Consider the following 17,740-nt stretch of genomic DNA (forward strand, 5'->3'; position numbering starts at 1 on the left):
GCATAACTTACAACCCTTGGCCAGAGGTGTGTTGGGGGGGGGGGGGTTGATCATCCGCAAAGACATAATATCCAGAACATTCAAATACGTTGAAAAAATGGCTACCTAAAAATTTTGATTGGATGTTTTTGGGGAAATAGTGAGCGTGAGAGGGAGGTTAGTTGCCCTCCAATCAGTTTTGTCTAGCCTATTAAAAAGGGCTCTATGCCTCTGAATTTCCAATTGAAAAAGCTTTTTTTGAAGTTTCTACGAGAAGATTTTCTATAAAAAACCTTATATGCCCCCAGGGCATAAATTACAACCTTGGGGTTACAGCTCTGGGGGGAGTGTCATCTTCAAAGACCTAATTTCCAGGACTTTCATCTACATTGAACAAAATGGCTATCTCAATATGTCTATTGGATGTGTTTGGGGAAAAGGTGAGCTTGAGAGGGGGGCTAGTTGCCCTCCAATCACTTTCGGCTATTCAAAAGGGCACTAGTCCTTTCAGTTTCCCATCGAATGAGCTCTTTTAGACTTAAACTCTACGAAAATGTTTTCTCTAAAAACCTTATATGTCCCCAAGGCATTACTTACAACCCTTGCATTGAGGGCTGTGGGGGAGGGGAGATGCCTTTTCATCCTCAAAGGCATAATTTCCAGAACTTTCAACTACGTTTCAGAGGCAACGCTATAGTGTTGCCTATAGTAAAGACCATAAGGCTTCAATGTTTTATTATTTATTATTTTTTTCCAGAGGCACTTCATATGGAAGGGGTCGTCGTAGAAACTTCAAAGGGGGCTATTTCGATTGGAAATCGAGAGTTCTAGTGCCCTTTTTTTATAGTAGAAAGTGATTGGAGGGCGACTAGCCCCCCACCCCAATGCCCATCATTCCCTGAAACAAATCCAATCAAAGTTTTGAGATAGCCATTTTTTCAGCGTTGTTGATTTCCAGATAGAAAATATGTTTTTGAGGAGGACGATCCCCCACAACCCTCAGGGCAAGGGTTTTAAGTTATGCCCTAGGGGAGTTTAAGGTTTTTATAAAAGGCATTGTCGTAGAAACTTCAAAAAAGGCTCATTCGATTGGAAACTCAAAGGGCTAGTGCCCTTTTTAATAGTCGAAAGTGATTGGAGGGAAACTACCCCCCCCCCCCTCCTACGCCCAACATTCCCCCAAACACATCCAATCAAAATTTTAAGATAGCCATTTTGTTCAGCTTAGTTAATTTCCAGATAGAAAACATGTTTTTGAGGAGGACACTCCCCCACAACCCTCAAAGCCTGGGTTTTAAGTTATACCCTGGAGGCATATAAGGTTTTTATAGAAGGTGTTGTCGTAGAAACTTCAAAATAGGCTCACTCGATTGGAAACTCAAAGGGCTAGTGCCCTTTTTAGCAGTCGAAAGTGATTTGAGGGTAACTAACCCCTCTCTCACGCCTACCTTTTCCCTAAACAATCAAAATTTTCCAATCAAAATTTTGAGACAGCCATTTTATTAAACGTAGTTTTAACTTCTGGAAATTAGGTCTTTTACGATGACAACTCCTCCACAGCCCTCAAGGCAAGGGTTGTAAGTTATGGCCTGAGGGCCATAACTTACCATAACAGAGCGCCAATAACGCTGTAGGTTTTAGACTTTACAGTGAGAGAAGGAGTTCATACCCAAACTCTTGTTTGTGGTGATTTTTCTTCGTTTCAAGCTTGATTTGCATATTCGATTTAAGTTTCACTCGTTTTAATATTTATTTATTAATTTACATTAATATCTAATGTACGCCTATTCACATTGATTGTTTATTTAATTTCTGTTCGTTTTAAGTTTCATTTATACTTCAATAGGAATTTTTTTTTTCGTTTTAAGCTTGATATTCATATTCAATCAAAGCATTACTCTCTGTAAGATCTATTTATTCATTTATATTATTACTTGTTGTATGTTTTTGCTATGATTGCTGATTTAATTTCTGTTAGTTTTGGGTTTCATTTATTCTTTAATAGTAATTTGTGGTCGTTTTGAGTTTGAATTGTAAAAGGTATTTGTATCTGCTGAACTTAATTTTAAAATTTCCTTTACTTTTATTTGAAAAAATTAATTTTAGGAAACTTTTTTAATTAATTGAAAGAAATGGATATCTCAAAATTTTAATTGAATGTGTTTGGGGAAATGGTGGGCGGGAGAAGGGGGTTAGTTGCTCCCCATTCTCTTTCGACTATTAAAAAGGGCACTAGCCCTTTCAATTTACAATCAAATGAACACTTTTTGAAGTTTCTACGACAACACTTTCTATAAACACCTTATATGTCCTCAGGGTATAACTTATAACCTTTGCCCTGAGGGCTTAGAGAGGGTTAGGATCCTAAAAGACCTAATTTCCAGAATTTTTAACTACGTTGAACAAAATTAATATCTCAGAATTTTCATTGAATGTTTATGGGAAAATACTTGGCGTGAGAGCGGGGTTAGTTTCCCTCCAATTACTTTCAACTATTAAAAAGGGCACTAGACCTTTCAATTTTCAATCGAATGAGCCCTTTTTGAAGTTTTATGACATCACTTTCTATAAAAACCTCATATGCCCCCAGGGCATAACTTACAACCCTTGCTCTGAGGGCTGTGGGGTGGTTGTCATTCTCAAACACGTAATTTTCAGAACTTTCAACTACGTTGAAAAAAATTGCTAACTCAAAATTTTAATCGTATGTGTTTGGGAAAATGGTGGGCGTGAGAGGGGGTTAGTTGCCCTCCGATTATTTTCGACTATTAAAAAGTGCAATAGCCCTTTCAATTTTCAATCGAATGAGCCTTTTTTGAAGTTTTACGACAACGTTTTCTATAAAAACCTCATATGCCCCCAGGCCACAACTTACAACCCTTGCCCTGAGGGCTGTGGGGAATGGTCCTCCTCAAAAACATAATTTCTATCTGGAAATCAACTACGCTAAACAAACTGGCTATCTCATAGTTTTTATTGGAAATGTATTGGGAAATGGTTTGCGTTGAAGGGGTATTAGTAGCTTTCCAATTACTTTCGACTGTTAAAAATGGCACTAGCCACTCCAATTTCTAATCGATTGAGCCCTTTTCGAAGTTTCTATGACAACTCCTTCGATACGAAGTGCCCTGGTCTACCCCCCCCCCCCCCAAAAAAAAAAAATAATAAAACAACACATTGTGCCAATATCGTCCGCTTTACTAAGGCAGCGCGAATGCTCTGCCTATGATTCTTATAATGCTTCAGTTACTATGAGTTAAAGTTCGTTCCTTAGTGTAACTTGACTAACACAATTTATGATGAACTATATCCTTTATGTAATAATTTTGTTTTTATTATAAAAAGTTTTTAACGTCATCAATTTCCTTTAAAATGAGCCATTGAACAACTCTCTCCGATGTTCCAGTGCCAAGCTATCTTGGAAAAGAAAAAAAAGAAAAAAAGATGCCGTTTAGGCAAAATACTTTATTAGCTGCCACTTTTCTTGATTTTCAAGCCAATATATTTCCCTCGCTGTTCAAGCTAAGGGATAGGAAGTTTCCTATATAAGGTTTTCAGACAAGGCGGTTCTTATTGTGTATTTTTTTTGTTGATCTGACTCTATTTTTAGGAGTTATGGGTTATTATATTTCTTAATATTGAACGTGATCGTCTCTAACTAGGTCATTTATTTGTCACACGCAAAATTATCAATGACGTCATAATAGTGGGTTACAACTATAAAAAATGTTATAGTAAAACTTTGTGATGACGTCAGTTGCAACTTGGGTTTGTTCTATGCTATATGATTAGAAACAGGAAAAGTCTACGGCTTTTTCTTCTTTGAAATAGTAACAAACGGATCTCAAACAATCAAATAGCTAACTAAGTCCAACGTATGCAATGGTTCGTTATTCCATTGATCGTCTTTTAATGTAATCTTACTAAAAGCTCGGTCTGATCTGATCTGTTCTCGGTCTCGGTCTCGGCCTGGTCTGATCTGTTCTTTGTTTCATGTGAAATTACAAACAAGAAAAAGCCTATGGCTTTTCGTCATTGGAATAGTAGCTAACGACCTGGCTACAACCTACGATAATGACGTCATTGATCAATCTTTAACATGTTATATGCAGTTTTTCGTTAAAACGTTTTAAAGTAGCTACCACGTTTCTTGATTTTCAAGCCAATATATTTTCCTTGCTGTTCAAGCCAAGAGATGGAAAGTTTTCTGCAGAGGGGTTTCGGAATAGGAAGTTCTAATGATGTACCTTTTGTTTTGATCTGAGTCTATTTTAAAGAGTCATGAGCTATTATATTTCTTAACGTTGGACGTGATCGTCTATTACTAAGTTGCTAGCTATCGCTACAACCCGGATTTGATAATGCTCCTTGATCTTTTGTTGCGCTTGCTCAATTGTTGCTTCTCTATAAACTTCATTATTGTGATAACGCTCCTTGATCTTTAGTTTGGCTTGCTCAATTGTTGCTTCTCTATAAAGTTCATCATTGTGATAACGCTCCTTGATGTTTTGTTTCGTATAAATATTATTATATTTAAAAAATGGTTTCTTTTAATTACAAAAGATCTATAATCCCACTAATTTCCTTTAAAATGAGCCATTAAGCAACTCTCTATGATGTTCCAGTGCCAAGCTATCTGTGGAAAAGAAAAAAAGGAAAAAAGATTCTGTTTAGGCAAAATGCTCTAATAGCTGCCACTTTTCTTGATTTTCGAGCCAATATAATTCTCTTGCTGTTCAAGCCAAGAAACAGAAAGTTTCGGAGAAGGGACAGAAAGTTTCGGACAAGGCCTTGCTAATGGTGTACTCTTTGTTTTGATCTGACCCTATTTTAGGGATTTCTGGGTTATTATATTTGTTAACAGTGGACGTGATCGTCTCTTACTAGGTTGCTAGCTACCGCTGCAACCCAGATCGAAAATAAGGCAATGTTTCTCAGGCTTGTAATTTTTGTTGGGTAAAAGTTAACTTGATGAAACTTGACATTTAAAATCAGCATAAACATCCGATTCGTTTTATGTATCTATTGGTATCAAAATTCCTTTTTTGGAGTTTTGGTTACTATTGAGCCGGATCACTTCTGCTATACAGTTCGTTACCACGAACTGTTTGACTAAGTCCAATATTTGCAATGGTATGTTCTTTGAATGATCGTATTCTTAACATAAACTATTTAAAAATTGTGTCCTTGATAGCCTGCATTGTGCAATGGATAGAGTGTTGGAATTCTAATCTGAAGGTTCTACATGAGATTCTCTTGACTGACAAAATTTTTGATGAACTGTATCGTTCCTTTACGCAATCTAGGTTGCTACGTTGCTAGCTACTGCTGCAACCCAGATACAAGTAACAAAAAACTATCAAAAAATAAAACTAATTTCGAAATTTCCAGGTATTTTTCTAGGGCAGCTCCTATATGAGAAGATGAATACATTCCAGAGTCACTATCACTGCCATAACCTCCAATGTCAACATAAGTAAATTTATAATTGGCATCACATATGGCAAATAGTACAACAGAAATAATTTTTATAATTGTAGTATTCAGACCCACTATTTTTAGGTGCCTGTATCCTGACATGCTTCCCATCCATAGCTCCAACACAATTAGGAAAGTTCCATTTCTGGTCAAATTCATTGCTTATAGTCCTGAATTCATCCTTAGTTGGAAACTTCAGATACTCTAGGTTCCAATATTTCTACTAGAGCCTGGCAAGTATCTCTTATGATGGTGCTGCAGGTTGATTTGCCAAATCTGAAGGAAGCACTAAGTGTCCCAAAACTGCAACCCTCTGCTAAGTATCTGAAAATAAATGTAAATAATTAGCTTTTCTATTCATAATGTAACAAAACTAAGCAGGTCAGGTTATTTCAACCACCTGACAGGAAATAAGAATGCAGCCAAAGATGAGAAGCAAGAAAAAAGTTAGTGTTATATCTCTCCTTATAATTCATTTCAAACTTCTGTTTTTCTTATATTTTCATGGAATTCAGTAATAGAGAACATCACATTTCTTATGAAATAGCTTCAGTGAGATTCGAGTTTTTCTAGTAAGAAATGATTAACTTGAGCTCTATGGGATTGTTTCTTACTTTACACAATTTAATTGACTAATTTGAAGCAGGTTAACATTTTTTCGTAGACCAAAAATGATTTCAAAAGTCTATAACAAACTGTGTCCAAAAGACTTGTAGTTGAGTGGACAACTGAGATTGTTCTAATTATATGGGTTTTGCCAACCAAAAAGCTGACTACAATCACAATGGGTCAAGTGGGTCACAAAAGCCCAGCAGAATTACAGCTAAGATTGTTATGTTGACTAAAGACCTTAAAATCAAAGTTAAACATGTGTCAAAGTAGAAAAGACAAACAAATCTGAAATATTTAGGCAGTGTCTTTTAAATATGTCACTTACATAAAGCAATTACTTGCCACATATGCAAAAGCACAAGCTAAAGAGTAAATCATTCCTTTGTACCTTTAATGCCTTGTCAGCACAAATCCCCTGCTGACATTAAATTGAAAACTTATAATCCATTTTCTACCCAATCTTTATTCGTCCATGCACAGATTCTCAATTATTACTTTTTTTTTGGATTATATAGTTCCAGAATTGCTGAGAACAGTTCAAGCATAGAAAGGTGCAAACCTAAAGTTTCCTTATTTTCATGTAAGGTGGTATAGCAACCCTCAAAACAAAGTGAACTAAAGACAATATTTATATTTTCTGACTTTTGCTCAAATTTTGATTTGATCACAAAGTATCTATATTTTTGATATTGCTGATTTTCTTTATAAGTAGGAATATAATATAGGCATTTTCTACAATCCAAATACAGCAGCCTATTTCTAATGGGAAACAACTGTGCATTAGTGCTTCTAGAGTCAAACTCTAGGGCTAGAACCCCGTTATTGTTTTACTTTTATGCTGAGCATAAAAAAAAACCTATGGGAGTGAAGGCTTGCCTTAGTTAAGGTTATGCTATTTTTCCTGTGGCACCTTTGTCAGAATTTCATATTTGAGGGATAAAATTTAGGCTAAATCACAATTGAAAGTACGGAGAGTCAGTGATGTAAAAGTAGGTAATACAAGAGCTACAAGTCTGTATTATAATATGGATGGATTTAGCTTTATAAAGTAGAGAAAATCACTAAATATTGGAAGTATTTACCTCAAAACCAATGCCAGCCTTTTCCCAGGAGAAATTGGTCTTTTGAAATTTGAATCTTTTTTTTTTCATAAGGGAATGATCAGCAATTTTGGCAAACAGCTCCTCAAATTTTTTCTTTTACATTTGAGCTCACCAATTGTAAGGTTCATAGGCTGCATGAAACTCAGCAAACCAGTTGACTACAATACTGGCTATTGTTTGACCTTTGATCGTACCCAAAGATTGATTTTCCCAGGAAAAAATATCTATATTTTTTATATTGCTAATTTTGTTTATAACTAGGAACAAAATATAGGCATTTTCTGCCATCAAAGTAGAGCAGCCTATTTCTAATGGGAAACAACTATGCACTAGTGCTACTAGAGTCAAACTCTATGGAGAGAACCCTCTTATTGTATTTTTTTTTGTGCTGAGTATAAAAAAAAAACCATGGGACTGAAGGCTTGGCCTGTTTAAAGTTATGCTATTTTTCCCGTGACACCTTTGTCAGAATTTCATATTTGAGGGATAACATGTAGTCTAAATCACAATTAAAACCAGGGAGAGTAAGTGATGTAAGAGAAGGTAAAACAAGAGCTACATGTCTATATTTTAGTAAGGATGGATTTAGATTTACAAACTGAAGAAAATCACTAAATATTGGAAGTATTTACCTCAAAACCAATGCCAGCCTTTCCCCAGGAGAAATTGGTCTTTTGAAATTTGAATGTTTTTCCTTCATAAGGGGATGATCAGAAATTTTGACCAGCAACTCTTCAAGTTTCTCCTTTTTCATTCGGGCCCACTGATTATAAAGTTCATGGTCTGTACCAACCTCAGCAAACCAATTGAAATACTGGCTATGGTTTGACCTTTGGCTGTGCCCAAAGACTAATTTTCTTTTGCGGGTTTGGGGACGCTCTTCAGTTTGCGTCCTTTGGCCCTCCTCCTCGTGCAAAAGCAATAACGCAGCTGCAGAAGTAAGAGCTGCAAAAGTCAAGGAAACTTCTGCTAGCCCACATTTTTTATTTTTGAATTTCTCGCTGTTACACTCTTAATCCTCTTACACTGTAATTAAGACAAGGCGAAATCTACCCTCCATAATCTGTGAATAAGCTTCCTAAGCCATAAAATCCTTAACACCCTTGTTACATCCATTAAGACGGGGCTCATGTTAAGAGGGGCTTGTTACATCAATTAAGACGGGGCATATCCCCTGGGATATGAGTTTCTGAAACTCCTAATAAATCCAGTTCGAATCGTCTGAATTCGTCAGTCAAAATGTCGATACGATAAACATTTTTTAATGTCGTAACATTCCAAGTTCCAATTTTCATGTTCTTTAAATCAATGAAATTATTTTCGCCTCAGGAAAAGCAATGATCCCGGATACCAGTGCAGGATGGGGATCACATATCTTCTCAAGTCTACACCGACGTGCTTAAGCCGGCTAAGAACCAGACAGCAAGAAGTCCCTGGGACCTCCATGAATGGAGGCTTTGTGCAATCCTGGGCCCATCTTGGTCACAACAAGGTTTTCAGCATTAGGCGATGCTCTTCTATCAACAAGAGTCGAAATCCTGCACAGACATTCTCAAGCCTATTACCTCCTTCTCATTACGTATTCGAATTCAAACATATGATTCTACTATGAGGAGATGGCACATAGTAGATAAATTAGATAGGAAGAGGTTTCTAAACAAGAAAACAGCTACAAAAACAGAACAAGCCCAGAAAACTTATCCCTTAATCAGAATACAGTGCAAATGCCGTGTCGTTTACTAGGCTATAATTTCCTCCAGGGGCGCCACTCCTCAAGGGGGAATATAGTTGACCGCAAGGTCCCCAGTCTTGCAAGAACTGCGAAAAGGTCGAGGAAACCCTTTGCAGAGGCAGTTGTCCATAGATCTGGATCTTACGCCCTGCCACAGTTGTCCTCCTATAGAGGATCCTCCCGCAATGGTGTTCTGCATCACCATGCAATTTAAACCATTACTGGGAGAAGGTATGCAACTCATGGGACTTGTGGACAAACCAGTGGGTCCTTTCGAGTGTACATTTGAGGGGCCTTCTTCCTCCTCCGCCTTTATTTATGACCCCGGGCGAGGGTGTCCCAAATTCCATTATGGACCTCCAGGGACAAGGTCCCCCCTTGGTCCGTGCCTCCTATGGAGGTACCCAAACACGCAAACTACTTATAAATATATATAACTCACTGAATATATAAGTTATATACAGAAATATAGAACTCACTGAAATATTTAACCTACTACTTATAAATATATGTAACTCACTGAATATATAAGTTATATAAACAAGTTATATAAAAATTACAAGAAAACAAGAAACAAGAAGTTTTAATTTTAATAAAGCAGTGAATAAACACGCTTTTTCTTGCTAAATTTTTTGTAAATGGAAAAGCAGTGTGGTCTAAGAAATTATTTAGTCTCTTAACCATAATTAAGTAAAAAAATAAATTTTTCCAACTGACAGTAAACAGCAACATCAAAACTTAAAAGGAACAGAAACTACTCCGTATGAGGGGGAGGGCTATCCATTCCTCAATCCTCGATTTTTGCACTAAAGCCTTAAAGTTATTTAAAATACTTACGATTAAACGCCCCTTGTGTCTGAGCAGTCTTTCTTAAAGAATTATGACAGAAAGGCAAACTTAAGTAACTTTAGGCCAACAGAAGTCATGTTTATGAACAATGTAACTGGGCTATCAATTGTCCCTTTCGTGACAAAACAGCTGACAGTTGGACTGATATCATACCACTGTTGCAGCCTATTAAAACTGAGCCTAATATATATATATATATATATATATATATATATATATATATATATATATATATATATATATATATATATATATATATATATATATATATATATATATATATATATATATATATATATATATATATATATATATATATATATATATATATATATATATATATATATATATATATATATATATATATATATATATATATATATATATATATATATATATATATATATATATATATATATATATATATATATATATATGTATGTATATACATTACAAAAAAACTGCATTTTAGAAGTCTTTTCATATTTTCAAAGATATTTCATTTTTTAAGCAATCATAACCATATATGAAGTAATAAGTGACGTGACGTAAGATCTAACACCGATTGTGTACTAATAACCATATATGACGTAATGAGCAACGTTACGTAAAAATTAAAAAAAATAATTTTTATTTTATTTTAGTTTTGTTCAGAATCGATAAAGTTATAAACTGCAAAAACATTTATGGTATCTGAGCAATAATTTTAATCTTATAATTTAAACTGGAAAAATACCTGAAAATTTTAAAATTAGTTTAATTTTGTGTTAGGTTTTTGATACTTTATACGAGAATTAAACACAAAGGGTTTGATAATATTTAATTCCATAAGAAAATTATTTATTGTAATGGTTTCACAAGTAATACAGTAAAAAACAAACCATAGCCCATAGTAACATTATATTAAAAGACAATCATTAGGCGAACAAACCATTGCAAAATTTGAACTTAGTTAGCTACCTCATTCTTTGAGAGTCGTCTCTTATTACTCCAAAGAAGAAAAATCCGTAGGCTTTCTCCTGTTTTTTAATTAGGGTTTACATAATCTGGGTTGTACATTAAGGATCAATGCAGTACATTATAAGTGGGGCCTATATAAGCTTCATCGTATATAGCTGAAACCGGTAAATAGTAACTAAAAGTTAAGATAGTACACCCGGGTTGCAGCGGTAGCTAGCAACCTAGTAAGAGACGATCACGTCCAATGTTAAAAAATATAAAACCATAACTCCTAAAAATAGAGCCAGATCAAAAAAAGTTTAGCGTTAGAACCACCTTGTTCAAAGCCCCTAAATAGGAAAGTTTCTAGCTCTGGAATTGAATGGCAAGGGAAATATATTGGCTTTGAAATCAAGAAGAGTGGTAGCTACTACAGCATTCTGCCTAAACAGCATCAATTTTCTTTTATCCTGATCTGCAGATAGCTTGGCACTGGAACATCGTAGAGAGTTGTTCAACCACTGATTTTCAAGGAAATTAGTGGGGTTAAGAACCTTTTGTAATTACAACAAATTATTTTTAAAACAGAATCAATTTTTTTTAGAAATCAAACAGTTCGTGGTGTAACGAACTGCATAGTAAGAGTGACTCGTCTCAATAGTAACCGAAACTCCAAAAAACGGAATTTTAATATCAATATATACATAAACAGAATTGGATTTTTATGATTATTTGAAATATATAAGTTTCTTCAAGTTTTCTCGTATCCATCAAAAGTTGAGAGCCTGAAAGAATTTGTCTTATTTTCAAAAAAGGAACAACCCCTAAAAGTCATAGAATATTAATGAAAATCACACCATCAGATTCAACGTATAGATAAACTGACTGTAGAGGTTTCAAGCTCCTATTTGCAAAAATGTGGAATTATGTATTTTTTGCCTGAAGAAAGATCACGGAGGCGTGTTTATTTGTCTTTTTTCTTCTTTTCCCCAGGGTTGATCGTATCAACCCAGTGGTCCTAGAATGTCGCAAGAGGGCTTATTCGAAAGGAAATTAAAGGTTCTAGTGTCTTTTTTAATCAAAAAACCAAAAAAAAATTGGAAGCAAGTCTGACTTCTAACTTCGGTTGTCTACTAATAACCATAAATAACGTAATAAGTTATTCGACGTAATATCTAAAATTGATTGTGCACTAGCAGCCATATATGTGACTAACGTGATGTGAAAATTTGAAAAATCAATTTTATTTTATTTTAGTTTTCAGTTCGAGAATCGTTAAGGTTACAAACTGCAAAAAAATATTTATGGTATTTGAGCAATAATTTTAATCTTTCAATTTAAACTAGAAAAATACCTGGAAATTTCGAAATTAGTTTTATTTTTTGATAGTTTTTTCGTTACTTGCATCTGGGTTGCAGCAGTAGCTAGCAACCTAGCAACCTAGATTGTAGCCCTGTCTTAATTGGTGTATTGGCTTGTCTTAATTGGCAGATAGTGGTAATAAGGATCTGTTATATTTGAGCAATAGCATGTAAAAGCAGAATTGCGCTAATAAGACTAAAATAGAACACGTTTCTATTTTTCTTATTCATCTGTATTGAATAATCAGAGAAATTTAAAAAATGGTATGGAATGGAAAATCATTTTCTTACTGGGAAATGTTCATTGATTTAGTACATTCAAATAGGCATTTGTATGTAAAATCGGAGCCATTATACTGCAATAGAGAGGTTGTGAAGATAACCTGGTGTCATGTATCAGCAATGGCTCAAGCTAATCATGGCAGTATGACAGGTAAGCCCTCAAAGTTTATTCCACCATCCTAGTCAACCTACATAAATCTATTTTAAAATGTTCTATACCTAGAACTAATCTAAATGTGTATACTTGTAGTATGGTCCTGGCTATTTGTTTTGATAAGGCTCACTGAATTATGTCCAAAATAGGATTTGAAACATAGCCTAGGCTATTAGCCTAATGAAGCAATGCACTAGGATAAATAATTTGTTTTTGAGCAATGATTTCTTTATTAGCTATTCAAACTGAAGGATGGTCAAAGAAAAATAATAAGGCTAGGAAACAAAATGTAGACATCCCTCAGTACCTTAGGGTTTTTATCTGCTGTAGGCATAAAGTTCTAGTTGAGGGACTTTTAGCTATCTTGGAAAGCAGCTAAGATAGGTGAACAAAACATTCAGAAAAGTTTCCAAGGCTTAAAATATATCTGGTAATGCGCTATAAAGCTGCTGTCTTGGTAAATATCTACCAAATCATATTATTGACTTACACATAAAGTGAATATACCACTCAATGCCTTTTTTATGCTGATTACAAATATGATAATCATTTCTATCAGAAATGATTATCAAATTTTGTTTCTGATGTAAATGGGAGGTAAGTTTAAACTTTACCCACCCCCCCCCCTCCTAATGTAGAACTATAAACTCTGAATTGGCATATATAGGGGGGGGGGCTGAAATTCGTTTCAAATAGAAATGATTATTATATTTTTAATCAGCATAAAAAAAGGCATCAAGTGGTATATTCAATTTATGTGTCAGTCAATAGGCCTAATATGATTTGGTAGAAATTTACTGCTGTCTCTACCCTTTCCTTAATTTTAGGGCTATCTGAACTTTGACAAAAATTTTGTATATCAATTTTAGTTTCCAGTCTCATTTTTATTGTCTGTAATGTTTGAAAATGTAATTTCTCTTTTCATTGCAGTAGGCCTATTTTAAGCAAGGGCAAATCTCCAGCATTTTTATTTGGGGGGGGGGCAAGAGAGGTCCATATCAAGATAGTCAAGGGGCATAAAAAATATATTTTTTTCAACATTAGGGGGGGGCTGTCTCCCCTGCCCCCCTAAATGATGCACCTGATTTTAAGCCCTATTAGTATCTTTTCCTAAATTTAAGAAATGCATAATTTTCAATTCTTTACAACCTTAAAAATCAAGATATAACTTAGATATGAGGCTCAAAACACTTTCCTTGTGCCTCAATTGAGCTGTAAGTCTATTTCTAAAGGTTTATCTTTTATAACACAAAAAGATCTTTAATATATTTCCCACTCATTATTGTTTCTCCACTCATTAAAATTATCCATTGCTAATGCTGTCTATCTCTTACTAAAGCATATCCCAATAATGTATTATAATTTAAAAAGTAACAGAGAAGGTTTAACACCAATTCCAAAGTGTGGGAACTTAGGGTAAGAAAAGCATTCAGAAACAGATCTTAGCACTTTGATTATGTAAAAACAAAATCTGATCAAAATCAAGTAAGATTGTAGCAGTAAAAATGTGCCTGTTGATTAACAATAATATTATTAAAGATATAGTAAGTTCCATAGTTTTTGGACCAAAATAAAACCTTTCTTTTTCAGGCAAAGAAGCAAAAAGAGTATGGGAATCCCTAAAACGAAAATTTGGGGAAGAGAGGAGAAGCCTAAAAGGGAAAAGGTGGTGATGGAAGTTGCAGCAAAGAAAATAAGTGGTGCCTCTTCCAACTTACGGAGTTTGTTTCAGACTATATGGCAGAAAGAAACAGAACAGAAAAGAATTTTTACTGCATTACCCAGTTTTCTAGATTTTTGAGACTGACTTCTCTGTTGTTGACAACAGCTATGAAGCCGGAAGTGTTGAAGAAACCATGTACACCAGCTATGATGCTGGAAGTGCTAGTGAAACTGTTAGTACAAGTGCTGATTTTGATGAAGACACAATTGACAGCACTTTAGAGTCAATTTTGTCAGGTAGAACAAAGAATCAAAATGAAGAAAATAATCAAAAGAGAAAATACATACCCTATAAAAAAACATCAGCAAGAGTTGAAAAGAGAAAAAAGCCAATTGATGCTAACCATAAAACCCCAATAACAAATTTGAACAGAAATCAAAAGCAAAAAAGAAAGATCTGTGGGGAGACTTCAGTTATTGATGAGCAAAGGCCCGAGATAACATTTAAGGCTATGCCTCATATTGGTACTGCTTCAGCTGCTATGCAGATCATGGAAAGGGCAGAGAGTCTCTTAAAGGGAAGTGAGAAGAGAGACAGGGCATTTTTCTTGGGCCAATCGGTTACAGCAAAATTGAGACAGTTCAATGAAAAGTCTCAGATCTTAATTGAAAAAAAGATAAATGACCTTATTTTTGAAGAAGAAATGAAAGCTTTAGAGCAAGAATGAAATTATTGCAACATTATTTGCAAAATGTGATTCTATTTGACGATTTTAACTGCTTCATGTATTAAATTTGATATCATATTTTTCTATATAGTATTACAATTTCTTTTCCCTACTTCTGACAAAGATAGAAAGCAAATCTGAAGTAGTAACAGTTCAAATGCTTTGTATTTTATGTTTTAACTAGGATCATGAAAATAGTATAGTAAATTGTTTTCTTTGATCATTTTGCCCTGTTGTAGACTTTACATACCCTACACAGGAGAATTTGGTTAATAGAACTTATTTTTATTTTCATACAGTCATAATCTATGAACTCATAAATAATAAAACAAACACAGCTAAACTAAGGTAAATTTTTAAAGGTTATAATAATCTGTATTTATTTTTAAAATGAACCTTGTTAAATGTGTTTGTATTGCCAGGAAACACTTCCTGCAGATGAGCTAAAGTTTTTACACAAATAGTCGCAAATCCTTATTGCATTTTCACTAGGGTGATTCAAAGCCAATCCGCTGTTTATATTTGTAAAATTTGCTAAGTTAGATGTATCACTCCTCCAGCTCCCATTAGACACATCTCCAGAATCAACTGAGTCTGAAGTTACATAAGCAGGCATTCCTGTGGTACTATCACACTGTATTAGATAGTTGTGGAGACAGCATGCTGCTTTAATTACTATGGTTACTGTTGAGGGTTTAAGGTTTATGGACTGGCGAAATACCCTCCACTTTGAAACAAAAATTCCAAAGGTGTTTTCAATAACCCTTCGAGCCCGAGATAATCTATAATTGAAAATGCGTTGCTCTACATTGAGGGTTCTTCCACCATAAGGCCTTGCCAAATATGGCTTAAGGGGAAAGGCTTCATTGCCAACAAATTGAAAAGGGTATTTGAAAGCACTTTCTCTTAGATTTGGTAATGGCTCTGGCTCAGGCAAATCAATCATACCTTCATTTAGGGCAGCTCCTATATGAGAAGATGAATACATTCCAGAGTCACTATCACTGCCATAACCTCCAATCTCAACATAAGTAAATTTATAATTGGCATCACATATGGCAAATAGTACAACAGAGAAATAATTTTTATAATTGTAGTATTCAGACCCACTATTTTTAGGTGCCTGTATCCTGACATGCTTCCCATCCATAGCTCCAACACAATTAGGGAAGTTCCATTTCTCGTAAAATTCATTGCTTATAGTCCTGAATTCATCCTTAGTTGGAAACTTCAGATGCTCTAGGTTCCAATATTTCTACTAGAGCCTGGCAAGTATCTCTTATGATGGTGCTGCAGGTTGATTTGCCAAATCTGAAGGAAGCACTAAGTGTCCCAAAACTGCAACCCTCTGCTAAGTATCTGAAAATAAATGTAAATAATTAGCTTTTCTATTCATAATGTAACAAAACTAAGCAGGTCAGGTTATTTCAACCACCTGACAGGAAATAAGAATGCAGCCAAAGATGAGAAGCAAGAAAAAAGTTAGTGTTATATCTCTCTTTATAATTCATTTCAAACTTCTGTTTTTCTTATATTTTCATGGAATTCAGTAATAGAGAACATCACATTTTTTATGAAATAGTTTAAGTGAGATTCGAGTTTTTCTAGTAAGAAATGATTAACTTGAGCTCTATGGGATTGTTTCTTACTTTACACAATTTAATAGACTAATTTGAAGCAGGTTAACATTTTTTCGTAGACCAAAAATGATTTCAAAAGTCTATAACAAACTGTGTCCAAAAGACTTGTAGTTGAGTGGACAACTGAGATTGTTCTAATTATATGGGTTTTGCCTACCAAAAAAGCTGACTACAATCACAATGGGTCAAGTGGGTCACAAAAGCCCAGCAGAATTACAGCTAAGATTGTTATGTTGACTAAAGACCTTAAAATCAAAGTTAAACATGTGTCAAAGTAGAAAAGACAAACAAATCTGAAATATTTAGGCAGTGTCTTTTAAATATGTCACTTACATAAAGCAATTACTTGCCACATATACAAAAGCACAAGCTAAAGAGTAAATCATTCCTTTGTACCTTTAATGCCTTGTCAGCACAAATCCCCTGCTGACATTAAATTGAAAACTTATAATCCATTTTCTACCCAATCTTTATTCGTCCATGCACAGATTCTCAATTATTACTTTTTTTTGGATTATATAGTTCCAGAATTGCTGAGAACAATTCAAGCATAGAAAGGTGCAAACCTAAAGTTTCCTTATTTTCATGTAAGGTGGTACAGCAACCCTCAAAACAAAGTGAACTAAAGACAATATTTATATTTTCTGACTTTTGCTCAAATTTTAATTTGATCAAAAGTATCTATATTTTTGATATTGCTGATTTTCTTTATAAGTAGGAATATAATATAGGCATTTTCTACCATCCAAGTACAGCAGCCTATTTCTAATGGGAAACAACTGTGCATTAGTGCTTCTAGAGTCAAACTCTAGGGCTAGAACCCCGTTATTGTTTTACTTTTATGCTGAGCATAAAAAAAAACCTATGGGAGTGAAGGCTTGCCTTAGTTAAGGTTATGCTATTTTTCCTGTGGCACCTTTGTCAGAATTTCATATTTGAGGGATAAAATTTAGGCTAAATCGCAATTGAAAGTACGGAGAGTCAGTGATGTAAAAGTAGGTAATACAAGAGCTACAAGTCTTTATTATAATATGGATGGATTTAGCTTTATAAACTAGAGAAAATCACTAAATATTGGAAGTATTTACCTCAAAACCAATGCCAGCCTTTTCCCAGGAGAAATTGGTCTTGAAATTTGAATCTTTTTTTTTCATAAGGGAATGATCAGCAATTTTGGCAAACAGCTCCTCAAATTTTTTCTTTTACATTTAAGCTCACTAA

General features: G+C 34.5%; 1 long non-coding RNA gene across 1 annotated transcript; it reads right to left on the reverse strand.

The window, feature by feature from the left end:
- Positions 1 to 5,527: 5,527 nt before the first annotated feature.
- On the reverse strand, positions 5,528 to 8,213 carry LOC148946596 (uncharacterized). The gene is made up of 2 exons (XR_016142436.1): positions 7,805 to 8,213; positions 5,528 to 5,781 (listed from the first exon to the last, which is right to left on the reverse strand). It is a non-coding gene; the product is annotated as an uncharacterized LOC148946596 (long non-coding RNA).
- Between the last annotated feature and the right edge of the window lie 9,527 nt (positions 8,214 to 17,740).

Source organism: Artemia sp. Qi Xiang Cuo, chromosome 11, assembly GCF_049724085.1.
Source record: "Artemia sp. Qi Xiang Cuo chromosome 11, ASM4972408v1, whole genome shotgun sequence".
NCBI classification, from domain to species: Eukaryota; Metazoa; Arthropoda; class Branchiopoda; order Anostraca; family Artemiidae; genus Artemia; species Artemia sp. Qi Xiang Cuo.